The 27,859-nt window shown below is 51.8% G+C and overlaps 1 long non-coding RNA gene across 1 annotated transcript; it reads left to right on the top strand.

Annotated features, from left to right (window-relative positions):
- The first annotated feature begins 24,539 nt into the window (after positions 1-24,539).
- On the top strand, positions 24,540-27,164 carry LOC110321152. Its single transcript, XR_002380501.1, has 5 exons — positions 24,540-25,867; positions 25,949-26,083; positions 26,166-26,287; positions 26,366-26,493; positions 26,581-27,164. It is a non-coding gene; the product is annotated as an uncharacterized LOC110321152 (long non-coding RNA).
- Positions 27,165-27,859: the final 695 nt, after the last annotated feature.

The raw sequence follows: 27,859 nt of genomic DNA, 5'->3' as shown, positions 1-27,859 counted from the left end.
CTTAACTGCAGCTTAGGGTTGATGAAGGACTATACTATCCCCAGCTCTAAGAATGAGGTTGCACAGAAGCTGCAGAACCCCAAGACCTAGCGATCTTTAGCTTAACTAGACTAGCTGGCCCCCACAGCCGCAACCACTGCAGGAGGAACATTAATTCAGGGAGGTAGTGGGTATAGCCAGGTGTGGGCTCCTGGATTCCCATGCTGGGACAGCCTTGACTGAGTTGGCCTGTTGTGAAGGTGTTTGTGGTAGGGCCTAGATAACTAGTCTTGAGAGTCCCCAGGATTCCTTCAGCCTGGTGTCCCAGTGCCCTGGGTACTAATGATCTTGCCACCTCTGGGTGTCAGTTTCACCTGTTCCCCAGAAAAAGCACACTCCACCTATAACTGGCTTTCTGAACATCTCTAGTCATGGGGAATACCAGCCAGGATGTCTCCTCAGGGGACATAGCCTTCCAGTGAGACCAGGCATTTCTAGAAGCTTGGGAGTAGATACAGTGGTGCTATCTGGTTTCACAAGCTTCCACTTGCTCGCCTTCGTACCCATTCTTGCCCACCTTTCTTGTGTGAGGTGGGGAGAGCCTGGGTTATTACCTGCCCTTCTCATCCTGCTACTATGGAAAAGAACCCATGAACTAGGGCTGGCTTCTCTGGCTGTGCAGGCTTAGTGAAAGCAGAGACACCCAGTTGCAAAGGAAACAGCTTATTCCACCCCCACCCCCATGCCAGGAGTACCATAAAGCACTGAACTGCACAACCTCTTAGTGTTTGTGACTGTAGATGCCCAGCCTCACAGTCCTGGACTAGCTTATCCCTAAAACATTCTTAACCTGTGTAGGCTCTGCCATTCACTAGTTGGCAAGTCGTAAGAAACTTCACTTGTCATTTGAGACTGGCTGAGCCTGGTCCGCCATAATGAAAGCACCAAGGCCAGGTGGACCAGAGAATAACAATGGCTGCCAGAAGCGTCTGAATACTAAGGGTTACCCATGGCTGGGGCCCTTTGCTTCCCAGGGGCAGGGAGGTATAAGGGGGGATGAAGATCAAGGGCAATCAAGCCCACCCTAGCAACTTGGAGGAGAGGCGGGCTTCCTGAAGGCTGTAACCAAACCTGGGGTGAGGGGCCCTGAAACTGCTGGAGTAGCTCAGGAGCAGAAAAGAACACCAGATAAGCCTGAGCTGACCTCTGCTCCCTTCTTTGTCCTCTTTTGAGGGGTCTTGGAGTGCCTGGCTGGAGCCTATTGGGTAGTGTCTACATTCTCTCCCTCTTTAGGACCAAATAGGAACATCCACACCAGGGCTGGGAATAGCTACTCTTCCATGGCCAGCGTGCCTGTGTGCATGGATGTGCTGATTGGCCTGCTCCCGGTGGCACATGTGACCCTGCAACAAGCAGGCCAAACAAGGACAACAGCCTCCCCAAGTGGAAGGGTGGGGGCCTGAGAGTTGAGAACAAGGTTGGCAGTGGTACCTGCCAGCGGGTCCCGGTCAAGCGGCCTTAGCAGCTGAGGCTGCCATTTCCCAGCTGTTAGGGCCAATGGAGATGGAAGAAGACAGCTGAGCAGGAAAGGATCATGGGAGCATCCTCTTGTCCATGGAGGCAGGACTTAGGGTAGGGAAGAAGGCACAGAGCGTGAGGAAGGAGAGGTTGCCAAGCCCATGTTGCCTGCCATCTCCCTCCATCCTAGAGCCCCCACGCAGGTTCAGTGGTCTCCTTAGCTAGCAACTAGTATGTCTCAAGAGAGGGTCCCCAGATTCTGGCTCTGAGTATAACCATGGCACCCAGTGCCAGAGCTGATAGCTCCTTCCCTTCACAGGCCCATAAACGGATCTGGGGACAAGGGCAGCTGAGGGGGCCACCAGCAAAGAAAGAGAGAGCTGATCTGGGAAACCTGAGAAGGCCAGCTGCTCTGCCATTTTTATTTCCTGTCAGCTCAGCAGCTCATGCCCTTTTTGGGGTCTCTCAGAGACTGGCCATCCCAGCTGTCTCTCATGCCCACATTCCCTACCTCTTGAGGAAGAGTGCTGATCTCTCAGGCTGGAAATAGCTGTTCCTTGTGTCCTAAGGAGGCCCCTAGGGACATCAGCGGCAGCAATCCCTCCCTAGAGGGGCAGCTGGGAGGGGTACCTCAGAAAGAGCCTAAGTGGTCACTCACGCTACCCCCAACTAGCTCTGGCTTGCCTGCATCTGGCCTTCTCCCTTTGTCAGGGGGTCCTTGGTCCTGGACTTGTGGGGAGCAAGGCAGGTGGGCTGGAGGACAGGGCCCAAGGCAGGAGCCTGGAGCAGCTGTTGGGACAGAAAGAACGTGCACTGCGGGCGGCCCAGCAGGGGCAGCGGCCCTGTGCCATGTTTTGCGCGTGATGTTTCTTTCCTGGAGGCCCTGGCCTCAAGCACCCTCACTTGCTGAAGTTTCTTTCTTTCAACTGCATCCCGCTGCCCGTGTTTGCTTTCCTTGGTCTGGGATGGGCAGTCGGGGAGCCGGCTCTGTGCGACTTGGCTTCTTCCGAAGACCGCTTCCTGGAACACTTGGCAGGGCTCGTCCTGGGAACCGAACCGTCCTCTCCCTCCTCCCAGCCTCATTCTCCACTCCCAGGCAAGACACCCAGGACCCAGCTGAGGGTTCTGAACTGTGCAAGTAAAGTCGGGGTGGGACAGAGGTCCAGACTTAGTACTCTCCCCGTGCCTGGAGCCCCGACTTGGGGAGTCCAGGTAGAAATAAAATTGTACTCTGGCAAAATGTCCTCAGAGTCAAAACTGAGCTCCTCAACTCCATGCACGGTGCTCTCAGTTTCTCCATGTGTTACATAAGGAGATGGAGCAGCCCCACCCAGCCCTAGCCAGTCCTAGGGCTCCGATGAAGCAGATCCTCACCCTTCTCTAAGAGCCTTTACTCTCTGCCTTTTCTCTCAGGGTCTCAGCTTAGCTAAGGGCCTCACTCTGTACCCATCCCTACCGTCCTGTCCTAATTTGGTTTTCTTAGTCCAAAACCACGTGCCAGACCAGAGCTCAATCTCCCTTTCTGTCCCTGTCAGCCCCTTCCTGGACTTTCCTCTGGCAGCATGTGGTAGATGGACATGCAGCAGGGACCTGTGTGAGAGTCAGGGTTAACCTGACCTTTGGCTAGTCCTTTAAACAAAGAAATAGTGACATCCATGGGTGAGTACAGTTTTTGTCTACTAGGGGCCTTCCTAAGGCCATATGCCAGCTAGGCTCTGAACCAGCATAAAGAGCCCTCACAACACCTTCCCAGCATCCTGGGGGAGAGGCCAGGGCCCTATACAACACATCCTTCCTCTTTAGCATCCACTTGGGATGGAGAACCAGAACCTTCTAGGAACATGAAGGCTATGTGGATTCAGAAGTGAAGAGGAACTATGGGGGGATCTCCTTGGGGTTTCTCATAGGCTCCCCCAACAGTGATAGCCACTCACATCCATTTGCTGGCAAAAAGTGAGCAAGGTATGTAGACAGACACTCACAATGACTTATTCCTAGTCCTTGGCAGTTGTCTATATGGAAGCTATCTGTTCCCATGGTCTTTCTGAGTCTCCACTCGGTGGAGGAGCCTCCTTAAAGTGACTGGGTTTCCTATCTATAGCTCAGAGCAAGAAGCTCTCTGGGGTACGCAAGGCTGGTGCGTAGTATCTGCAAGCCAGGCAGGACCATGTCCTCATCACATGAAAGCTGACAGGGTACTCCAAGGTCTGGTCCCTAACCATTTATAGGTCAGTCTCAACAGACACCTCTGCCACCTCAAGACAGGGAGGCTGAAGACTCGAACAAAGGGAGCTGTTGGCACCTCTGGGTGCTCATGGTGGTGGTGGGTCTGGCCATAGCTAAGACTTCCAACACCTGCTTCAGAGCTGTTGATTGCGACTTCCTCGGTTATATATCTTGGGAAGTCATTTTTCTGTGTGGAACAGACATGTAGACTCTAGGACCTCAATTCTGAGTAGAGTATCTTGTAGCACACTACACTCCTACAAGGTATGCCAGGGCATGCCTCTTCTACAGTGTCTCAGTCCCTCTCCAGAAGATTGCCAGCACTCTCCCTTGCCCCTGCCTCATTTGTCACCTCTGCAGGAGACTTGGCACAGAAGGTGAGGCCTACATAGTCTTATGAACACCCCATTCCATAAGAGTAGTTCTGGTATGCCTCTGTAACACCCGGCCCCAGGGCACCCTGTAAGACAAGGGGCAACACCCACATATGTGCCAGGAACCGCCTGCTCCATGGCTCTGGTGGTCCACACTGGCTCTGGGAGGGGGTCCCTGTCTGGAATGCACATGTGGAAAGATGGTGCCTGGAATTTTTTCCTTTGGAAAAAAAAAAAAAAGGAAAGAAAAAAATGTTTTAAAAGGGGAAAGATTGATGATCACTTTGCTTTCCCACACTTGGTTTGGAGCCAACGAGGTGGTTTGAGAAGAAATTCTCCTGTCCACTATTAAATGTAACCGAACACGCTCTCTATGTACAAAATCACAGAGGGCCTCAGACACGAAGGAATCTTCTCCTCTCCCCCCCCCCCCGCTGCAACCCCCGCTGCAGGCAAGACATGATGGCTATGCAGGGGCTGGGGGCAGCGGGGCTGAAAGATGGCCAGAAATGAAGGTGGAATGGCCAGCCTGTAGCCAGGAGCTACTAACAACTGACCAGTCAGGTCAAGGCCCCAAAGCTGCCCAGGCTGGTGGGTCAGCTAGTCTTGGCTCAGAGATCCTTGGGGCTCAAACTGCTTGATGAATTCCCCAGGACAAAGATGGGGGTGTTTGAGACTGTCACATAGTCCCCTTATTTTCCAGTCCAAGTGCCCCACTTTGTCTTGGCTGCAGGTGAGTTTCCCAGCCACTGATACCTGCAGGGTAGCCTGCTACTGTACTCTGTCTCCAACAAAGGAGAGGACTGGGACCAGCCTTGCCCCCAAATGGAGTCCAGGTCTGTGTTGAGCCCAGATCAAACTCTGTGGATCTGTTTTCCCCTAGCTGGGAAGAGGAGCAGGTGGGAAGGGATATCACAGGGTGGTGTCTGCCGAGTGCTGATCTTGCCTCCAGGGCTGTCTGGCCCTCCCTGTCCCTCTTTCTCTTCTGAAAACACACCTGTGCACACAAGTGCACAAAGGCCACAGCCTCCCAAGCCTAGTCTTCAGAGATACTCAGCCTTGTTGCCAGTAGAAATGAACGAATGTTTGGGGTTCACCACTTTCTTGAAACCCTTTCTCTTCATAGGTCTACACACTCTCTAGAGCTGCTCAGACAGACAGAGTAGGAGGGGTCACTTCCTTGGTGTTCCCAGCTGGAATGAGGGTTGTGTGTCGTGAGCACAGGCTTTTGGGGACCCAGAGAATCAGTGAGGGGCATAGGACAAGACCAGAAACTGGTTCCTCTTTAAATACCTTCTGGAGTTGATACCCAAGGGTCCTACAATCTGTCATCCCAGCTGAGCAAGGGCAATAATAATCACAAAACATCAAGGGTCTTGGTTTCCTAAAAGAGGCCTTCCATGTGGCATGGTGAGACAGACATAACTGTCTGGATGCTCCATCAGGTTCTCCCCAACTTTGATGTCTGTTAAAAGAAGGCAGGGCTGAGATGGGATGTTCCTGTTGCAACCTCACTACTCAAGCTTGCTCAGAGTAGGCACACAGCTTCTGAATGTCTGCAATATCCTGCTGGCTGCAGGACAGCCAGAGGACACAAGTCTGCTGTTACCTATGGGCTCAGCCAAGACTTCATTTGCCTTTAAAACACCAGAAGGTCCACCTGGTGGGTAGGTTTCCACCAACTGTACAGACTCCCCACTGTACAGCTGGTCTTAACAGTGGCTGTCCTATAGGGTAGTAGATCAAATGCACCCAGCATGGCAAAAAAAAAAAAAAATTACTGATACGGAACAACAATATGAACTAACCAGTACCCCCTGAGCTCNTGTCTCTAGCTGCATATGTAGCAGAAGATGGCCTAATCGGCCATCATTGGGAAGAGAGGCCCCTTGGTCTTGCAACTTTATATGACCCAGCACAGGGGAATGCCAGGGCCAAGAAGTGGGAGTGGGTGGGTAGGGGAGCAGGGGCGGGGGAAGATATAAGGAACTTTCAGGATAGCATTTGAAATGTAAATAAAGAAAATATCTAATAAAAAAACATAAAAATATAAAAAATTACTGATAAAATAAAAGATGCCTGGAAAATATACATTCAGATCAAGAACCTGTGCTATTTAAGGCAAGGGTGTCTAACCTCTGTGCCGCATTGGTTGAAATAGAACTGCCTTGGGCTACAGATAATATAAGTGTGTGCCCAGTACAGACTCAGCCATTGTGAGACATAGCTCATACTGAAACTTTCTGGTTGAGCTGTGATCCAAGTCTAGCTAGCATGCTGCCCTTTCTCCAGTGACCCTAGACCACAGGGTACAATGAGTGCTCACTGGAGCAAGACAGGTCCTCTAACCATTGCTGCAGCGACACCTCTGCTCTGTCATCCAAGACCATAATTGCCCACAACCAAATTAGAGTTAAATTAGCCATACATCAGGGGCTCTGTAGCTGGGCTCCTGGCTGGCTAGTGATGGTCTGGAATGTCCCTGTCACTGGAGGCTTCTATCTTGGTTGCTTTAATAGAAGCATCCAGATGTCACCCTAGGTGGCCCTGGGTGGCCAGGAATTCCAATTATCACAAGTCAGGCTTTTGGCCAGGATTTCCTCATGTATGCTCTACTCCTAAATCCACGTACCATATCTGGTACCTTACCAATGAACTGACTCACTTCTGTTATGCCTGGACTCTAGAGGAGTAGAAGTGAGGAACAGAAGTTCAAAGTCATCCTTGGCTATGTAGTGAAGTTTGAGGCCAGCCTAGGCTACATAGGACCCTGTCTTAAAAAACAAACAAACAAAACCAGGGAGTTTTGCCTGATACAGTGGCTGAAGTTAGCAGAGACCCCTAGGCCTGACAGTCACTGGTCTCAGGATCTCCTCTCTGAAAGTGTCTCCTGTGATTTTTCCTTAAACACGAAGGTTGGGGAGATAGGCCATCTTCCTGAGCAGTAGCTTGGAACTTTCACTAGGTCACTGTAAACAGACAACAACAGAGTGTGCAGCCCTGGGCTCCCAACCATTCCAACTCAAGGTCTAGGGCTCCCAGTATGCAGAAGGGGCCTACTGAGTACTGGGGCCAGCATGAGCCAGGGCCAGGCAGGCAGGGCTGCCATAATAGCCCAGGTGTAAGATAATGAAAACCGGGTGTGGGGGCAGCAGAGAGGAGGAGGGGGCTTCAGCCAAGCTGGGAAGGCTGCCAGCATGGGTGTCAGGCCTGCCCCCTTTCCCCAACATCCCAGCTCAGAGATTTCCCTTGCAGAGAGGGCCCTGCATCCCTTCTCTCTGGATACCTCTGTCCTACCAGGACATGCAAACCTTCATTAGCATGTGTCTTTGTGCTAGGCATCATGCAGATTAACAAAGGCCTGTAGTACTCCCAAAGCAGTCTGGACCCCACCCACCTAAAAGTCCATTTGGTGTCTGCACCTACTTGAAGGTTTGAAACCACTGGTGCGGTGAATGGTGGACCTCAGCCCCAGCTCCCTCACTATCCCTTTGTCGTCTGTCGAGGGACACAGATTTGACAACAGTCAGATTGGGAAAGAGCCCCACAGGGTACCTCTTGGCCTTGGGAGGAAAGGAGGGTATGGGCTACCTGGAAGGAGTTTACTCAAGACAGGGGCCAAGGTGGAAGGACCAAAGTGGTCCTGGGAGACAAGGGAGAAGGAAGATGGACTTGTCCTCAAGGTGGTCCCACTGTGAACATTCTGCACCTGGCTCACTTCATGGGTTCTGTGGTAGCACAGGATTCCATGACAGTTCTTGTCTATCCTGTGTTTACCTAGGCTGCAGCAACACAAAAGGTGGCTGTGATGGAATCTTTACACCATGGGAGCTAGTGGACAAATGGGGACTTCTTTTCTTTTTCCCAAGAGTTTTGTTTTAGCATCTCCATTCTTTAGGATGGCTGGGGCCAGGTTCTTCTACAAAAGACGATCATTAGACATGTTTCCCAAGAACTTGCTAAGAGGAAACTATTCTACCTAAACAGAAGCTGACACACTAGAGGCCTTTCACCCTGCCATGGATGCATGGGGACACAGAATACTCCCTAAAAGTCCCTCATGAGGCTTACTGCCTCAGGCGGGTCCCTTCTACCTGTCTCTCTCACTGTGAAGGGCCGGCGCCTGCTGGCTTGGCTGGGTGGGATTAGCTCACATACATTCCATTCAGCATTCTCCAAACAGAAGAATCTTAATAGGAAATTAACCTTAAAAGGTGAGGGGGGTCCTCCCAGGGCTACCTTCTGCAAGAAGCAGCTTGTCGGGGAGGAGGAAAAACAGGAGTTAAGCCCCAGAGCCTTCCTGGCATCTTTGCTGATGAGACTGTCACAGTTCATGATCCAGCCTGGGCCTCCCACCTCCCATGTTGTCCGTGGCCTGGCGGGGGGCGGGGGGGGGGAACTTGACACTCTACATTGGCATGGTGGTGGGGGGTGGGGAGCATAGGACCTGTGTCACCTGTGCCTGAGGGGCTCCTTGAGAAAGGGGTATGAGCTGGAACTCCAGGCTTCCTTGAGGCCAAGAGAGTCAGCTGGGAAATTGAGTCTCTGGGTTCAAGGGCTCAACAGAAAAGAGCAAAGCAAAGACCACATGCATCTCACTTTCCCGCAGGTGGTCAACCCCATTTCAAAGCCAGCTCTCCAGGGCAGATGTATGTCCATTGTGGTGAAGACCTGAAGGGTGACTTTACATATGGGGTTCTTGTCCAGCCCCCATTAGTCCTACAAAGAGAGGGGTGTCATGGGGGTGCACCTGAGCCCAGCACTCTGCCCCTGGGTGGGCCAGATGCTATAGAGTCCAAGGCAGGTTCCCCTCCTCCTTGAGCCCGCCTGGCCAAGGGGTGCTGCTGCAGATGTCATTATTACCAGGACCCATTTACAGGGTGCACTTTGTACACGCACGGGTTTTACAATCCCTTTTATTAGTCATAAAAAAGGGACAGGAGGAGAAACGGCAGCATGTTGGGGCTGGAGCCCAGCTGCTGCCCTGGCTGGAGAAAAAGGCCCAAGGCTGTGTAGATAAGTCTTCAAAAACAGCCCCAGTCAGAACTGCTCCTGGGATCTAGGGCCAGGGGATGGATGGACTTCAAGTCAGGGAAGGGTCCCTTGGACCCTCATGAATCATGGCTAGAGGGCAACCAGGAGTTCCAGAGAGCCCAACACTTGGGGCTTCGTGGAACAGAGGGAAGGGTAATATGGAGGGTGGGGATTAATGGGTCTACACTGCTATCCTGAAGGCAACCTTATTCCTGAGCTTTCTTTTAAGCACATAGGATGGTTGGGCTGCACAGACCTTCCATCTCTTGGAGGTCAGCTTCATGCGTCACTATGTCACCTCTCCTTTGCCTCTCCATGAACTTTAGGGTGTTCCATGACTTCTAGCTATATCCCAAATAATAAGTGGCCTTCAAGCTCATCTCTCCAATGCTACCTCTAGTTTGCCAGAGCCCCAGGTAGCTGACTCAAGGAATCAGAGCTGTAGAGGGTACTTGCCCAAGTCCTGGGTTAAGACATAAGCATTCCGGTGACAGACTGAAAGCAAGACAAAATACTAGGCAGGACATCTAGGACAGCCCTCACCTCAGGGCCTGTAACAGGGGGTCTGTGTGTGTAGCCTTAACCTCCACCTACCCTGTACTCAGTTATTCCATCCCTCAACTTTCTACATGGACCCCAACTTTTCTAGCTTCCTGGAACCCTAGGTCTGATGTGCTCAAGATGCCTGGGAATGCCTCCTAGAATGCAAGAAGGCATCTATCTAGGTGAAGCCTTGGCATCCCAGGGGCCCCACTCAGCCCATTTCTGAGCTCGATGATCAAGGTCATCCCTGGGAATAAGTATGGTTGGCAAGCAAGTGGTGCTACCACCCTTACTCCCACTGCCCTTCCACTGGGAAGAACCGTTCCGCATGCTGAAGAGCAAGTGGCTTTGCAAGGACAAAGAGGCGACTCCTATCTGCTAAGGTCCCCTTCTAACTGGCTCCATTTCTTTCTCAGCACAGGACTTTGGCCCTATCTAGGAAGAGAGATGGGAGAATTAGAATCCCACAAGGGTTGTGGGTAGAGCTGGTGGTCATGTTCAGGGGATGATGATGTAATCAAGGTCTTTCAGAATAGCCAACACCAGAGGCGAGAGGACTTCTCTGCCTCAATATTATCCGGGGCTGGCTGTTCTGGGTCAAGTGTCTCCTATCCCTGGTAACAAGCCTGGAGCTAACCCAGGTTTCTGGCTAGCCTCTCGGGGTTTTTACAGCCTCTTTTCCCAATTTGTTTCTTGATGGCTGTAAGGCATGATCAGAAAGTGGGTTCTGGACCCACCCAGGTCCAAAGCCTAACCATTATGCTGCCAGCATACCCAAGGCCAGTATTAAAGGCTTGGTGGCTACTCGAGTCTCTGTTCAACTTTCTAGAATGGAGTTGCCCCCTCCCACAATGGGCGTTTTCCCTAGAGTAGGGGCTGCCTCTTCCCACAGCCACTGATCAGAAGGGGCCTCCTTCAGGGCAGGAGAAAAAAGACCTGAGTCTTTGGGATCTGCCCAGAGGTGCCCTGCAGGCAGCTGCTCCCCTTCCAGGCCAGAGTTTCCTGGAGGCCCAGGCATAGCCTTCCCCACCACCATGGAAAGCTGACCCTAATCAATAGGACCACAGCTAAATAAATCACTCAGAGGCTTAGTGCTTGCTCCTGCAGTGGCTGTAATAATAGTATTAACAACAATGTTCCTCAGAAACCTGGCAGAGGCTCCACTTGCGGGTAGAGATGGGGCGGGGGCAGGGAGCTAACTGGCGTCCAGGGTTGGGGCCCTGCCTCTAGCCTCTGCTCACCCACTGGACCCTCAGCAGTCCAGAGCCACAGTCCAACCCTGATGCTCTCTCTCTGTTCAGTATGCAAAGCTCAGACTCAGGCCCACCCACATAGGACTGAAACCCAGTGTGATCTGGCCCCAGCCCAGGACATACCTTAGGACACATACAATCATGTTCAGGGTGGTTTCTGGCCGCTCCTGAATAGGACTATAGGAAAATGATGGAGAAAGAGACTGAGAGACTTCAGGAAGGTCTGAGAAGGAAATGGTGAAAGCAGTAAAGAGAACACATTAGAGTTGGGTACAGGTTCACCCCTTATTACTCAAGGCCCTGGTCTTCCTTAGTTTCATCTCTAGACTACCTCCAAAGAGTCAGGAGGGATCTGGGACTACTTAGCTTGGCAGAGAAGTAGTCTGGCCTCCGGGCCTAGCACCCCTCAACACATACACACACTTTTATCTCTCTACAAGGGACTGGTTAGTTGGACATGGAGAGCAAGCTTTGGAAGATATGGGGCCTCTGTTTCTCTGTCCCTTTGTAGGGTGCCTAGTGAGTGAATGATATCCCATAATGTCAGGGTTGCGAGAAGTGACTGCTAAATGAGCAGAGAGGTTTATCTGTTCCACTGAGTGCCTGGTCTGTAGAAAAAAGCATGCCCCGGCGATCAAGAGCAGGCCTAACTCAGGGTCCGGAAGGTGTCCAAGCAGCAGCAGAGTCACCAAGGCCAGGCCTACAGAGGTATCAGGTGATGGTCTGCTTCATCCCAAACACCTACCACCCAGAGGTGGCTGGAGTCCTGGCTGGAGCATGGAGAGAGAGAAGTGGGACTCTCTCTAGGTGTCTGACAGAAGTGGAGGGTATTCACTGAGAGGTGCAAACCGCTGTGGGTCCAGAGAGCCCATCAGCTGTCCCTCAGTGGGGGAACCTTGTAGCCTCTGGTATGCAAGGCCCACAGTTGACCCAGGATCAGGGAGGAAGCCCTGGCTCTGGAGAAGGACCTGAAGGGCGCAAGGGAGCCTGGCACCCCATCTGCACTTTGCCCAGCTCTCTAATGAGGACTGGTAGGAACACTGGAGGAGGGTCCTTAACTTCATGTGGGTTCCTGAGGGATTATCTAGGAGGGGCCACTCTCCCAAGCTTGAGCCTACGCCATGGTTTGGGAGAAACCCTGAATGTTGAGACATTAAAGACCATTGAGTTCAAGGATGCCAGAGGGCAACGGTCACAGGTTCCAGTTACCCCTGGTTTCACTTCAGCCCCTCAAAAGAAGGCTAGTAAAAGGAAGGAACATAAGGTCTCTTCACTAGGCTTTTTCTTCCTCTTCCACGCCTTACACAGGGTTGGGAGCAGAAGAGAGTCCTAGAGCAGCTTGCACACAGCCAGGGCCTGCTGCTTTTTTTTTTTTTTTTTTCAAAAGCAACAGAAAACAAATACTCTACTTCTTACAAGTCCCCACATCCCCCCTAAAATAAACCCAAGGACTCAGCAGCGTCCAGTACAGCAGAAAAGCCAGTATGTTCTTCCTAGCGCACCAGGAGGATGAAGAGTTGGTGGGGTGAATTTTCTTTTGTTTTCTCCCCTAAGGCCCTTGAACCTGAGCAATACTTTTCCTGCTCCAGCCTTGCCCCCCGTGCCACCTTGGGCCTAGCAACTAGATGGAAGAGTCCAGGAAGAGGAAGGAGGAGGGGAGGGGAGGGAGGCCACAGGAGGTGAAATTCAAACTGTTTGTTGGCCCAACTACCAACTTAAAACAATGAAGTCAGAGGAAGTCCCATAGGAAAGAGAAACAGGCAAGGGGCCAGGTGGTCAGGGGAGCAGCTCCAAGGGGCCAGGGTCAGCCTCAGAGACCCAACTCTCTGCACAGAACTCAGTGAGGAGCTGGACTCTTCTGGATCGGCCAAGTCAGTTCAACGCTGGCTCTGAAGTGGGGCACCAAGAGGACCAGTGAGACAGCCCCTGGTTGTTACTCCAAATGATCCAGGCATTGGCTGCGTTTGTCAAGGGCCCTGTGCCTGAGGATTTAGTAAAACTGTAACGGAAGCTTGATAGGTAATATGGCAGTAACCCCTAAAGAGGCAATGGCTCCTCGTGGCCTTCACATTGTTTGGTGGCACTTGCTTGCCAGGCATTCTCCAAAGGGACAGGGAAATGGAGGCCCCACACCTACCACAGCTTGCTCACCACTCGAAGATGGTGTCTCCGGAGGTGCTAGGCCAAGAGGTCAGAGCATTCTCCTGCCTATAGGCCCCGAGTTTATTGTCCCAGGAGACCCTGGTAACTTAGTTCACAGCAATCCATGCTAAGCCAACATCCATCTCCCAGGTATCCCCATGGCATTTCTAAATCTGAAGCCCCTTTGCTCTGTGTCAAGTGTGTGCCCCTGGATATTCATCTGGGAACTGAGACCACATGAAGGCACTTCTTCCAGGGCCTACAGAATAGGCTCCAATTGGACTAGTACCCAGTTCTCAGTCAGCCAAAGGAAGCTGGGCACCTGAGCTGCTTTGCCTAGGGTGGCAGCCAGAGTCAGGCTTTGGGCTTTTCACCCAATTTGTCCCATCTTCTCTTCTCTAATATATCTGAGAATGGAGGAGTCCTTCCTGACCAAGTGTTCCACAGAGGCCTGAGGCCTGCCCAGAAACAAGCTCTAACCTGGCCTGTTTTCCACAGGTTCTAGGTCTGGATGAGAGCTGAGAGGTGTGTGTGTGTGTATATGGCCTACGTGTGTGGAGACCCCACTGTGTTGTCACTGACACTGAATTGTGACCTTGGGTCTCTTTACTCTGGCCATGGAGTTACAATGTGCAGACCCAGCTGGCTTCTCACAGGCCTCCATATCCTAGCAATGGCACCAATCTTGTTCAACTATAGCCAAGGCAGAAACATTAGGAGAAGGCTGGGGCAGGACACCCACAGACACTCAGGAAGCAAGGAGCAGAGAAGTGCAGCAGATCTGTGTCACAGGGGTCACTTGCCACTGAGCAAGAAACCAGACTAGAGCGGAGTTAAGCTACGCCATGAGAGGAGCAGGCAATGGAAGTGCCCTCCTCTACAGGGCCCCAAGGGTGAGGCCCAGGGCGGGGAGTTTGGGGGGGGGGGCTTGGTGGGAAGACAGGCAGTCAGTCATCTCAGCCAGGGGAAGGAGGGAGCTGAGTGTGGGCTGAGTACTTGGACGCCACAGTGTGGGAAACAGCCTCGCCAGAGCAGGATGTGAGAGGGACCCAGGAGAGGGGTGGGAGGCCATCGAACTGGTTGCACGTGCAGAGACATGGCCACTCTGCCTGGATCCTGCTGGTCTCCTGAGGGGACCCAGACCCCTGATTCACAGTCACACCACCAGCCAGGTGGAGTCCCGCCCAGGAAGGGACTGGAGCCACCAGCTGCCTCCAAGGTCTGAGGGGCTCCCAGGCATCATGGGCTCCCTGCCTCCCCTCCCAGTCCCCACATGAGGCTGAGGGAAGTGACTGAACGCATAAGTTCCTTCCAACTAGCTCATCAGCAGAGCCCAGATGGAAAAATCCGCCTCCATGGAGCCTTTGAAATTGGAAATGATTTCTTTGGAAATATGTAGCATAAGGGGTGAGATAAAGGACAGGCCTGTGTGTTCCCTAAGACAGACACTGTCGGCTCCACACATCACGAAACCCCTTCCCAGGGCCCCTACCAACATTTTCCTTCATTCTCTTCTTGTCCCCAACTCCTGGTGACACAGGAGGGTCTAGGTTAGTTGGGATCAAGATGCAAGGTTCAAAGTAAGAATGGAGACTGTGAGCTTGACTTCCTCCAGATCAACAAGGCCATGAAGATGGTGGCCTTCCAACTGAGTTCCCCGCCCCACCTCCAACCTTGCCCAAGCCTTGCCTGTTCACATCAACAAGGATTCCCCAGTTATTATTTAAAGACACCTCAGTGCTCACATGTCACAGATGACCCTTGTCTATGGTTTACACTTCCCTGTTTGTAGAGCAGCCCACCACCCCTCCATACTTTTGGACTCCCTATTCCCCAATGAGACAGTGGGATTTAGCACCATGAACACATGTCTCTGTAGGCCATCATTAAAGAGTATTAAGTGTGTAAAGAAATCCCGGGCTCTTGCCATCTTGTGGCTCTGCACCTCCAGGACCCTTGGACAATATTCCCTTCCTTCTAGGAGCAGAGGAGAAAAAGGGGAAGATCCTTCTGGAAACCTTTATGAGCCAGATGAGAAGTGACTGTGTTGCCACTTGTGAGGTCAGGGAACATAACCACAGTGTGGGGTGCTTGCTAGCTGCCTCTCCCCACCATGGCCTGGCCTTCTGCTTCTAAGTCTTTTCTCTCTTCTCTCCTACGGTCCCTTCTGCTATCCTCACAATGATGGCCTCTTAGGCTTTGCAGAGGAGCTGACCTAATCAGGATAGTATGTACCCTGGCCCTATAGCAGCAGGACTCTGTAGCTGAGCCATACTGTGCTTCTGGGAAGGGAAGAGGTTGAAAGGAGACAGTCTGGGCTTTCAACTAGATGTCAAGTGTGGTCCAGACCCATGCAAAGGAATGGGAAAGAAGGACTCTACCTACAAAGGAGCATGTGGGCATGGGTGTAGCTAGCCCAAGTAGATACCACTGTACAGTGGATGGTCACAGAAAACAAGGACCAAATGGGCGCCTAAACATGGACTTCGGGAAAAGAAACAAGGGAAATGTCCCACTTCCTGGTAAGTCCCCAAGCCCTGAAGAGAGTGTGGGAAAGTGGAAGAGTCAGGGAACAGCAAGGGCCCCAGGGTGAGGATGGACCTTCCTCTGGCCTTTCTAACAGCAGCCCCCAGTGCACAGCCTCAGCCTTCAGGAATGTCCTGTCGATGGCCAGAGCTGCCAAAGAGAATGGACAGGACCCAGGAGTGAGGCCCAGGCAGGTGGCCGGCAGCTCTGACACTTTCCTGGCCGCAGTCTGCGTCCCCTATGGACATTGCTGAGGTTTGGGGGGCTTAAGCATCTGGGTGTAGGGGAGAGTTCCCAGACCTTTGGGCCCATCTGCTCAGCTCTCACTTGGAGGGCTTGTGTTGTTGAGATGTCTGAAATATTTGTTTTCCAAAGGATTAACATCCAGATGATTCCAGAAGGGCCAGGAACAATCCACAAGGCTGGAGGAAGGAGGCCCTTGTTCCCTTTTGAATGCAAACCAGGACAGTATCCTCCACCTAGACAGACCAGGGTGACCTATTTTTCTTCCTCTAAGCACCATTTGATTAATCTACTCAGTCCATCACTGGTCCCTTCAGTAAATGCATCTTAAAGCTGTGGCTGGGGCATCCATGGCAGGGAGAGGCGGCCAGCAAGCAGCTGCTCTGTGGTTTATGTCCCCCTGCCTCAAAAGTGGTAACCTTAGTCAGCATCACTTTTTGTTAAGTAGTTAGTGAGGTGGTAACCCTCAAAAATGTCACTGTCACAAGACTGGATTTGGCCTGTCCTCCCTTCTCTTCAGTTATTGTCCCTACATAGATAAAGGTCAGCACCTACTCTGCCCCTAGAAATCAAGTTGACGAGTTACTACCTGCCCTAAGAACCTTCTTCACCTTCCTGGGTCTCACCCACCACACATGATAGCTCATGGGATAGTGGTGGTCCTGTGATGCCAGGGAACATGAATGGTGACCTGGCCCACCTGGTAAGACCAGTCTGCAGGAGTGAGGGAGGACTCCTGTGAGTGAGGGAGGACTCCTGTGAGTGAGGGAGGACTCCTGAAAACACAGTTAGTCTTTGAGATCGGGGTCTGTGTATGTGTGCTCAGTCCCCGAATAAGAACTCAGATCAAAGATGATGCTCATATGTCTTTTGCAGCCAGAGCAGAAACAGTGATGAGGCCTTTAGAGTATACTGTAACAGATGCAGAAGGATGAGGAAGAGAACAGATGGGGTTGCCAAGGCAAGCTAGCATCTTTCATGAGAAAGATGCAAAACATTCAGCTCAGTACTCATACCAGCTGCAGGTCAAGCCTGAGATGATGGGCTAGCTAGAGCAGCAAAGGGCTAACACCACACACCTGGGCTGCAGCAGCAAGCAGAGGTCTTGGGAAGGCTGCAGGACAGAGGCGGAAAGCAGCCAGGATTGCTGAAACAGTGGAGACACCACATATAGATGGCCTCAAAGTGGTGACTGAAAAACCAGACTCAGCACTGTGTCTCTGTGTCCCAGAGGACAGTCCCTCAGACACGCTCGGCTCCCTCTTTTCTCTCTATCCCCATCTCCAGAATCCTCTTTGGGGACTAGCTGTCACGCTTTGTGTCTACCTAGTATATTGTAGAAGACCCAGTATGCCTGCCAGGGTTCATCAATGGATATCCATGATAGCTGCAAACCAAAGCACAGTGCTCATGGGTCAAACCAGAAATGAGCAAGTCATGGTGTTCCACGGCAGACTGCTGCTCAGGTTCTGAGACCAAGCCAGAAAAGAGATGTGCAAGATGCAGGAAAAGTCCCAGGCCATGTGGACATTAAATGGACATGTGGGAACCCAAGTGGACAGTCAAACTTATGTCTGTCCTTTGCCACTTTGGATTGCATCAAAATGTCCCCCCAGTTCAGGCCTGTCCTCACCTGAACAACGGGTTGATGCAGGTGACTCAACGATCCTTCCTCATCTACTCAGGGTAAGAGTGCCCCTGAATCTGACGACGGTGTCTGCATCCATTAAAAGAGAACGTTTCGATTCAGACATAAACACACAGGGGAAGCTTCTGTAGACAAGAAGCCCAGGTTTAGGGAATGTAGTCACAAGTTAAGGACCCCTAGGATCGCCTGAGCTTGGAAGAAGCAGGTAGGATCCCTCCTGAAGCCTTCTGAGAAACACCTTGATCTTGGATTTATGGTCTCCAGAGCTGTGCTAGAATAAATTCCTGCTTTTGGAAGCAACCCCCAAATACCCACACATACTCCCAAACAACAGTGAGGGCTTGCCAAGGCAAGCTGGCACCTTTCATGAGGAAGCTGCAGAGCATTCAGCTCAGTACTCATACCAGCTGCAGGTCAAGCCTGAGATGGTGGGCTAGCTAGAGCAGCAAAGGGCTAACACCACACACCTGGGCTGCAGCAGCAAGCATCTGGAACCCACCTTCTGACACAGTTTTTGTTGCTCTCTGTTTTAGTCAGTGTTCTACTGCTGTGGAAAGACATCATGATTGTGGCGACTCTTATTTTAAAAAAAAAAAGCATTTATTTTGGGCTTGCTTACCATTTCAGAGGTTTAGTCTGCTATATCCAGATCCATAGGCAGCAGGCAGAGAAAGCCATTGAGCCCTTGAAACCGCCAAAGCCCAGTGGCACACTTCCTCTGAACAAGGCCATGCCTCCTGATTGTTTCAAATAGTGCCACTCCTGGTGACCAAGTAGTCAAATCTATGAACCTATGGGTGCCATCAAGCCACTACACTCTCCCACTCTCCAGGTTTATCTTATCTAGGCTAGTTGACCAGGGGCTGTAAGAAACATTAAGAAGTGGGTGTTCAGAAAAGCAGAATCATAAATTAGACATGGTGCACTTATCATCCAACACTCAGGGGATGGAGGCAGGAGATCAGAGATTAAAGGTCATCTTTATTACATAGCTAGTCTGAGGTCAGCATGGGCTACAAGAGACCATCTTCCTGCACAAAAATCAGTTTTATTGTACCCCACGATTTCAAGGCCAAAGTCAAGGTGCCCATGTCTGTAGAGATGATTTCTCCTTAGGCTGTATATGGTTTATAGATGGTATCTCCAATCTTCTTTGAATGACACATTATGTCCTGCCCCTATCCAAGTCATACCCTGGTACTTATGTCCCCATTCTTGGATAGGAATGTGTCTATATCTACATGCTGATGATACCATTGTGCCTATGTTTCACCTGGGTGACACCTCTGTGCCCATGTCCCACCCAGGTGATTATCTCTATGCCCATGTCCCATCAAGGTGATAACTATGTGTCCATGTCCAACCAGGAGTTACCTCTGTACCTTTGTCCCATCAAGGCGACACCTCTGTGCCCATGTCCTATCCAGGTGACACCTTTGTGGCATTATTCCCTCCATATGACACCTATGCCCAGGTCCCATCTAGGAGACAACTATGTCTGTGTCCTATCTTGGTAACACCTTTATGCTTAGGTCCTATCTAGGTGTCATCTCCATGCTTGCATTCTATCCAGGAGACACCCCTGTGCCCTTATCGTTCAAGATGACAACTCTGTGTTGTTGTCTTGTGGAATCCATGTGCCCATGTTTCATTCAGGAAACATCTCTGTGTACATGTCCTATGTGACTCCTATGCCTATGTCCCATACAAATGACACCTTTGTACCCATGTCCCACCCAAAAGATACCTCTGTGTTTGTGTCCCATCTATGTGTCTATATGTCCCATCTATGTGTCCCATCTATGTGTTTAGAAGGTCTAGAAGGCATCCCTTCTGTATATAGAAATATCTCTATGCCCATGTCCTTCCTTCCAGGTAATACCTCTTAGCCTGCATCTTGTTGAAGTGATATTCTGTATCCATGTCCTATACAAGTAACACTCTTATACCTATGTTCTCTTCAGATTACAGATACCACTGTGCCCATTTCTATCCAAGTGGCACATCAGTGCCCATGTCCTGTTTAGGTAATACTCCTGTGTCCATATCCCATCTGTGTGACACTCTTGTGTTCATGCCCCACCTGTGTGGCACTCCTGTGTCCATATACCCTATGTGTGTGACACTCCTGTGCCCATGTCCCATCTATGTGACACTTCTGGGTGCATATCCCATCTATGTGACACTCCCATGTTCATGTCCCAGCTATGTCACTCTTATGAACCAACTTATCTAAGTCAATATCATATGCTCATATCAGCATCATCTACAAGCTTTTGTCCCGATACTAGGTGGCACCACCATGCTCACAGTGGTCTAAGAGACACATTGTGGGGGTTAGTTCTATATGGGGATGGTGTCCAGAAGGGGACAACGGGAGCTGGTTCCCAACTGAGAGGGTCATAGTGTGAGGTTAGGACATAAGTCTTGGCCATGGACTCAGAAGAGGCTGAGGCTCCCCTGGATGTCTCATGTCTACTCTCTCTATGCTCATCCTTTAGGAAACTTACTAAAAAGCAATCTGAGAAAGCGGGGCTCTTTCTCCACCACTTGTCTAAGTTCCACAGCCAACAACAGGGCTCAGACTAGGCTCCCACTGGATACTAGCCCCCATTAGAGTACAATGCTTCAGTTAGGTCTGTTTGCCCACCAGCTGCTAGTCATCACCTAGTCCTCAATGTCACATACTATTACAATGGTCAAAACAGACTAGACTTGACCCCAAGAGCCTCCTCCCGCGCCAAAGCCTACTGTCTTCATTGTACTTTCTGACCTGGTAGTCCCCAGATTGACAAAGGCATGCCTAACTGGTTTCTGGAAGAAGAGCTCTAGCTCCATCCCATCGAAATGCAAATGAACCACTAGGAGATTAGCCTAACCAAGGAAGTTTTCCTGCTCACGGTCCATGCAAAGCAGTTAACCCCAGAGTGCTGTGACTATACAGGAGGAACATGGCAGAGGATAAAGAGTCATGGTAAGTATGTTCTGTGCAGCAACTGATGACCAGACAGTACTGAGTCTGCCTGGAGCCTGAGTAAAACTGAGAAAATCGCCATTGCCTACAGTCCCTGAATCACCACAAGAAAAGGAAAAGGTTGGCGAGAAAATAGAGATTCGATTTTCATGTCCCGGGGATGAGTGTGCAGGGCGCTTAAGCCCAAGACCCAAAGGAACACGCCACATTCACACGAGCATCTAGGAGGCATGGGAATTCTGCAAGGAGACCATGCCCTATTCTTGGATGTCCGCTGAATCAGTTGTGGGGTTTATACACGGGAGTTGCCGCGTGGTGGCAGCAAAATCGATTGCGCCAAACCTAAAGAGCCCCCCCCACCCCGCCCCGGTATTGGAATACACAAATGGCAATGCTGTGGGTCAACCAAGTTCAGTACCTCAGGGAGTCACAAACGCCACTAGGAGGTCAGGACACATGCATTTTCTAGGCTGGTACCCCGTGGTCTTGGACTCCCAAATCAACAAGCTCGGCTTACTCTCTGTGAAGAATCCTTTGTGTGTAAAGACCAGGGTTGCCGCACGGCGGCAGTGAAGTCTCGTACATCGCAATCCTGAAACGGATTGCAACTGATTGAGTTTTCTCCCCTATCACCATCTATGATCCCATAGTCATGGGCTTCATGAGGTCCTTGATAGAATTTTCTGAAGAGCTATCTCAGGCATCTGACTTATAGGGTTCTGGGGCCACCAGTGCTATCGTGTGAAAATTGAAGTATAGCTACTATGTGTGGTGATCATGGAATGCGTTGCAGTACCATAATGCAGACCCCGCTAATCACGGTCCTCAAATTCTGCACTTCTGTAAGGACACCTGACCTCCCTACCCAAAGAACCACTTAAGGAAACTCTAGCAAGAAAGTCTGACGATTTGCGCTTTCGCTTTCATATTCTAATTGGCGCGTTCAGATGCTAATGATCTCTGGCCCAAGGCTGCAAACAATTCTGAAACTGCTTTCTCTCTCAATGGAGCTCAGCTGCCAGCTTGGGAGCTGCAGAATCCTACATCAAGCCTTGGGTGTCAGCCAAGCCCAAAATCAGTTGTAGAGGTGGTAGGACCCCAGGCTGTTTTGTGGCAGATAATCGTACTTATGGCAAAGTTGGGGTTCACCTATTGCACTGTCCTGGAGAGCCTTGTTAAAAGCAGAAGGCACGACACCTATGCCCTTCCAGAATGGTCTCCTTTTGTCTCAGACCCCGTAAACCAGTGCATGTGGCTCAATGCCAGAAAGCACAGAAGCCGTTGTGAGTGGAAAGACCAAATTGCTGCACTGGTGACAGTGTCATCTTAAACAATACGTTCCAGAGGCAGCCAAAGTTGAGGTTTGCCCGTGACAATGTCCAAGGGCCTGAAGTTCGGGTTCGCCGCGGCAATGTCCGAAGCCCCTATGCCTCAGTGGTCGATAAGGTTTATGAGGTTGGGACACTTGTGTTTCTGGAGGGGGTCTCTTTGGTCTCTGAACCCCCAAACCAACCAGAAGTCATAGAAGCTGTTGTGTGCACGGGGAAACGGATGCTACCGCGCGGTGGCAGCATACTCCTATATATCATGGCCCAAACGCTGCCAACTTGGGGGGAGCGATTCACTTCCAGCAATATCCCAGGGTCACCCAAATAGGGGTTCATAGGGGTGGTAAGATGTGTGCACCTCTGGAATGGTTCCCTTACACATTGAAACCAGAGAACTTGACTCATTCCCTACACAGCCTGAGATCGTCAGTGGCTGGTAAGACCAAAGTTGCCGAGCAGCGACCCATACAGTCCCACATACTTTATCATAGAGGTGACCAAAGTTGCGGTTCACCTACGGTAAACTCATGGATCACTCAGGCCTGGCATTCAATGATTCATAAGGGTCATGGGGTGGTACAATACACATTTGTTGGGTAGCTCCTTCGGTCTTGCGCCCTTCACGATCGATCGGTTCACTACCCACGCGGCACAGATCTGGCTATAGCTAGATGGACAGACTATGCCGCGCGGTGGCAGTACAATACTACATATTGCTCGGCAGACGGGGCATAGGTTGGGGTTCACCTGTGACAAATCTTCAAGTACCCCAGGTTCAACAAAGGGATCAGGCATTTGTGTACTTATGGAATGGTCCTCTTCTGCCTTGGGACGTCTCAAGCTAGCCAGATCTGTTCAATCCAAGCTCAGTACAGAATCAGTTATAGGCGGGAGACATAGAAACTGCCGCGTGCGTCCATGGAAACCCCATAGCCATAAAAGCAGAGGCTGGGGTTCAACTACTGCAATGTCTCAGGTCACCTAGGAACTGTAGCAAGAAGTTGCAAAAGGGCTCTGCTTAGTTTGAAGTGAAGCAGAAGGAGGGGGTAGCAGGAGGGAGCATAGCGGGTGGGGCATGGTGGGGGGTATAGCGAGGGGGTATAATGGGGAGGTATAGTGGGAATATAGCGGGGAAGTATAGTAGGGGTATAGCGGGGGATATAGCGGGAGTTATAGAGGGAGTATAGCAGGGGGCATAATTGGGGGCATAGTGGGGGGCATAACAGGAGGGACATAGCAGGGGTATAGTGGGGGTGTAGCGGGGAGGTATAGTGTGGGTATAGTGGGGGGTATAGCAGGGGTATAGTGGCGGTATAGCGGGGAGCGTGTAGCAGGGAGTATGGGGGGCTATAGGGGAAGTATGGGGGTATGACAAGGGGTATGGTAGGGAGGATGATGGGGGATATAGCAGGGGTGTAGTGGGAAGGATATAGTGGAAAGTATAGGGGAGTATAGCAGGGTGATGTAGGGGGATGAGGGGGCAGGGACCATCTGCCACCACACCAGTGAATAGCCCACGTGTGATGGGCAACCCTTGGCCTTTGGTCTGCTGATGCTGCCGGGGTTCTTGAGGTTCATTAGAAGATAGGGTCATTCTTTTCCATCCTATATACCGATCTCTGAAAAGGATCATTTAAGAGCGCAGAGATAGCCACAACCACCACGAGGTGACAGCACAGACTCACACATTACAGCACCAAGATAACAGAAGTTGGGGTCTACTTATGGCCAAATTGGAGGTGTCCGTTAGTATCATAACTTAGGGGCCACCCACGGCAATGACCAGGGCTTTTCACGGAGTAAAAATGAAGGCTCGCCAGGAGCCAGAAGTGAGTACTCAGCTAACATGGCTGAGGATCTGCCAAGGTGCTACTGCACCTCACATAAGTGAGAAGCTGCTAAGTGGTCATGGCTGGTCAGCCCTGAGTCCTCCTTGCACCTCGAGCTCCAGTCACTTCCATCTAGAGCTGCTCTACTCTCCAGGGTCTTGATTTGTGGATGCTGACTCTGTGGATTTCAGCCGCATAACTTTCAACAGAGGCTAAGAGCAATGGTATACCGCATGTCGCTGGCCCTCCCTTCCCCACTCTATCACTGATAGTAGTACTGCAGTAGGATAGGGAGACCATACTGTGCCTCTGGTTAGCTGGGGAGACCAAGGCCAGACTGTGAGGTAACTAATAAAACTCATCGCAAGAGAGTCCTGACAAACGTCGTGGCCAGAAAAGGGATGGTAAGGAGCGCCCAAATTAGCTACTACCTTGTTGAAACCACTGCAGCCAGATAAGGTCAGTCAAGTAGACTAGGACAAAAGCTGAGGGTTGGCCACTCATAGGCTGTTCATACTCCGTGGGATAGTATGAGACCCCGGCCCTCAAATTCCCATTGTGGTCATTATACAAGCAGAGTAGAGGACAGCTTCAGTGTGGCAGGGTGCCTGGGGCACCACCATTCCATGAAGGGCTTCAGCCGGCTACGGGGGCTATATGTTCTCGACCTCAAGGGAGATATTTGGGGACAATGCCAGGCCTGTCTAAGGGATTCCAAAGTGGGAGTTGTGCTGAGGCTGTCTTTGGAGAATTTCAGGACGGGTGCGGGGTGAGGCGAACGTGCGCTGGAACGATCCAGGGTGGAGGTGGGCCCTGCGGGGGCCCCGGCGGGGCCATGTACTGATTGGTTGACAGAGTAGGGGCGGGAATTCTGGGTGGAGCCACTCCAGTTAGAAAAAGCCCGGGCTAGAGGGCCCGAAGCACCGGGTGTGGGAGGGGGGTGGGGGGTGGGGGTGGGGGGTATGGGGAAACTGGGGAAACTGGGGAAGATGGGAGAGCTGGAGGAGAGTCGTGGGGTCCGAGGAGCACCTCGGCATCTGGAGTCTGGCAGGAATGTTGAAGGACTGAGGGGCTAGCTCAGGCAGAGCAAAGGCATTGCAGAGGCTGGAAAACATCGGATTGAGGCTGAAGGGCCTGAGCTAGGGTTGGAGAGGAATGGGGAGCCAGGCATTCATCCCGGTTACTTTTGGTTACAGGACGTGGCGGCTGGTCGGATAAAGGGGAGCTGCTGGGAAGGGTTCGACCCAGACCTGGGCAGTGAAGGTATAGCTGGCAGCGGTGGGCAGGTGAGGACCGCCGTCTGCTGGGCAGGTGAGTCTCCTTCTCTCTTGGCCTCGCTCCACTGACCTTCTAAACGAAGGTTTAGAGAGCGGGCTGGTGAGAAGAAGCGGCTGGCCTCGCAGCAGAATGGCACATAGAAAGGCAGGACAGTTAGCAAAGGAGACATCGTCTTGGGGGGAGCCGAGACAGAAGAAAGCTGGGGGACCATTGGCCACCCTGGGGTGGAAAGAGCACTTAGAGAGAAGAAAGAAGAGGCGCAGGGTTGCCAGTAAAGACTGAGGCCGCTGCCTCCAGGGAGGTTATAGGAGTCCTTGGAGACAGTGGCAGAGACCATGGGATCCAGCAAGAACAGAAGCATTCTAGGCTGGGGTCAAACAGGGCAAGGTGGGGTCACAAGACACAGATGGGTCCCCAGCCGCCACAACATCCCACCCACCGTAATTCATTTAGAAGAAGGTTCAAGAGTGGCTCTGGCAAAATCCCAACTTTGCCAGAGCCTCAATAACTGGAGAATGGAAAAGAAGGGCAGTGCGGGGTGTCACCAGAAGGGGAGTGGGGGCTGCAGGTATCGGACTCCAGAGGGATTTTACAGCAAGGAGGCTGCAGTGGGTCCAGCCTGCAGACACACCATTCCCATGAGGCACTGCGGCCCAGGGACTGGTGCGGAAAGGGCCCACAGTGGACTTGGTACACTGTATGCCCTAACCGCTCAGTCCCTGGGTCTGGCATGACAGACAGAACATTTCCAGGGGAGTCAAGGGCACAGGATGAAGCCAGACAAGGCAAGGCAGGCGGGGCAGAATGAATGAGTTTCTAGGGAGGGAGGGAGGGTGCAGGTAGAGCGAGGTAAAGTAGCTGGGGTGGCAAGCCGGCGAGGCACTGGCCTCCAGAGTCCGTGGCCAAGGAGGGCCTTGCGGGCGGCGACGGAGCAGTGATCGGTGTCTCGAAGAGCTCGGACTGGAGACTAGGGTAAGTGTCTGTCCCGCTCGTGGCCACCCATTCTCCTCCCGTGCAAGTTCAATTAACTCATGTCTTCACTTCTCCCTACAGCCAGGTCTCCAGCAGAGGTGGATGTGCCTGCCAGTCACTGAAGGCGAGGATGACAGGTGTGGTCAACGCGACAGAAAGACATGACATGGTCCGGTGTGATGGAGAGGACAGAAGGGCAGTCATCCAGCCTTCCTGGTGAGCATACTCCCTGCCACAGGGCTAGCCCGCTCCACCACCTAATTGCCCACCCACTCACTCGGGATTCTGTCCTTTGCAGAACACCATGGGCTGGCACCGTGTCGTAGAAGCCGTCTGTTCTTTCAGTTTTCCCAAAGAGCTAACACTTCTCTGCTGCTCTCTGGATCCTCCTCCCCCTACCTTGAACCCTCAAGATGAAAGGTGAGCTCTCTTCTGCCCCATGTGGGTGGGGCACGGCGGGCTGCCACGGGCAGGGGTCTCATTCTCTCCCACCCATAGAAATGGTGCTACCCAGCTCATGTCTGGGCCTTTGAATCCGGGGACTTCTTTAAGTCCGTCTCGTTCTGAATCAAGAAGATGCTGCACTCAGAACCACTACACTACCTGCCTCAGGAATCGGCTCAAAGGTGAGCCAGGACACCCTTTGGAAGATTGCCAAGCCCATTCTGACCCCCACCCTGGTCCCACCTCATTTGTCTTTATTCTCTTTGAAGGTGAAGCTGAAAGAACAGATGGTGTCAACATCTTGAAAGAGCAGACCCATAGCACCCACCCACCCCTGAGAATCCATCTTCATGGCCAACTCTGCCTGACCCGGGAGACCACCACCCACATCATCCTGGAGCCAAGCCTCTACCCCAGGATGACTTCATCATCTCCCTCCTGTCTTTTTCTTCTTCCTCCTTTCCTGTAATTCTGTTTCTTTCCTTTTGTTCCTTCCTTGCTTGAGAGACTCGAAGCGCCCGTGACTCTGTTTCCCCATTTTCCCCCTTTTGAATTTGCACTAAGTCGATTGCACTGGTTTGGAGTCCCGGAGATAGCCTTGAGTCTCTCCGTGTGAATGTATACAGCGAGTGTGTAGGCCCCTTTGGCAATGCCGCCCCAGTACCCTCCTGTCATCCATCTCCGTCTGAGGGCAACTGGGTGTGGCCGTGTGCTTGAGGCCTCGCCTTCCCCTCGCCTAGTCTGGAAGCAGTTCCATCATAAAGTGTTCAACATGCCCTACTTCATCCTTTGCCCCTCCTCACCAGGGCCTCACCAGAGGTCCTGGGTCCATCAATAAATACAGTTACAGTCATTAGTCTCTTGGACTTCAATAGAATGCGACTCATGGGGGGAGAGGGGAATTGGGGGGGACAGGGGAAAGCAATGAGGGAAGGGGAATAAAAGGGATTGGGTACAGCATCCATGATGAAGGGGATAATGAAATGGGGAGGGCCTCTAGGATGGAATGGGAAATAGATGGCTTATGAAAAGGTGGGTGGCACTGGGAAAGGAGGCTCATGGGATGGCACAAAGCGAGGGGCCTCATGGGATGCCAAGAAGCTATGGTATGGAAGGGGCATATGAATATGAATATGAAATGATCCCTGAAGAACGGGCAAAGCAGTCGACATCACAAGTAGAAAATGGCAGAGTGCCATACGGAGACAGAGGCAGGGCTGTGAGCGGGGTCCCTCAAGACAGGGGGGCTGGGGAGGTGAAGGACATCCTTAGCAATGAGAAATGGTGGGCCCAGCCAGAAACCTGGATTCTACATTGCTCCTGGTCCTGCCTGGATGACTCTGAGTCCTCACGCTAATCCCAACGCCCGAGGCATAATGTAGACTGCAAAGTGAATCTGACTCCTCACAGTGAGGTTCTTAAGGGGTAGGCAGCTATACATGAGGCTGCGTAGACCACAGCCACATAAAGAGGCCCATGCGGCCTCTGGGCTTCCCTCTCCTGCTCCAAGCATGCTAAGCTCTGGACTGGAGCCCACGTCGATGCCTG

Source organism: Mus pahari, chromosome 1 (genome assembly GCF_900095145.1).
Source record: "Mus pahari chromosome 1, PAHARI_EIJ_v1.1, whole genome shotgun sequence".
In the NCBI taxonomy this organism is placed as follows: Eukaryota; Metazoa; Chordata; class Mammalia; order Rodentia; family Muridae; genus Mus; species Mus pahari.
Note: the sequence above shows the minus strand (reverse complement) of the source record. Positions and strands in the feature narration are given on the sequence as shown.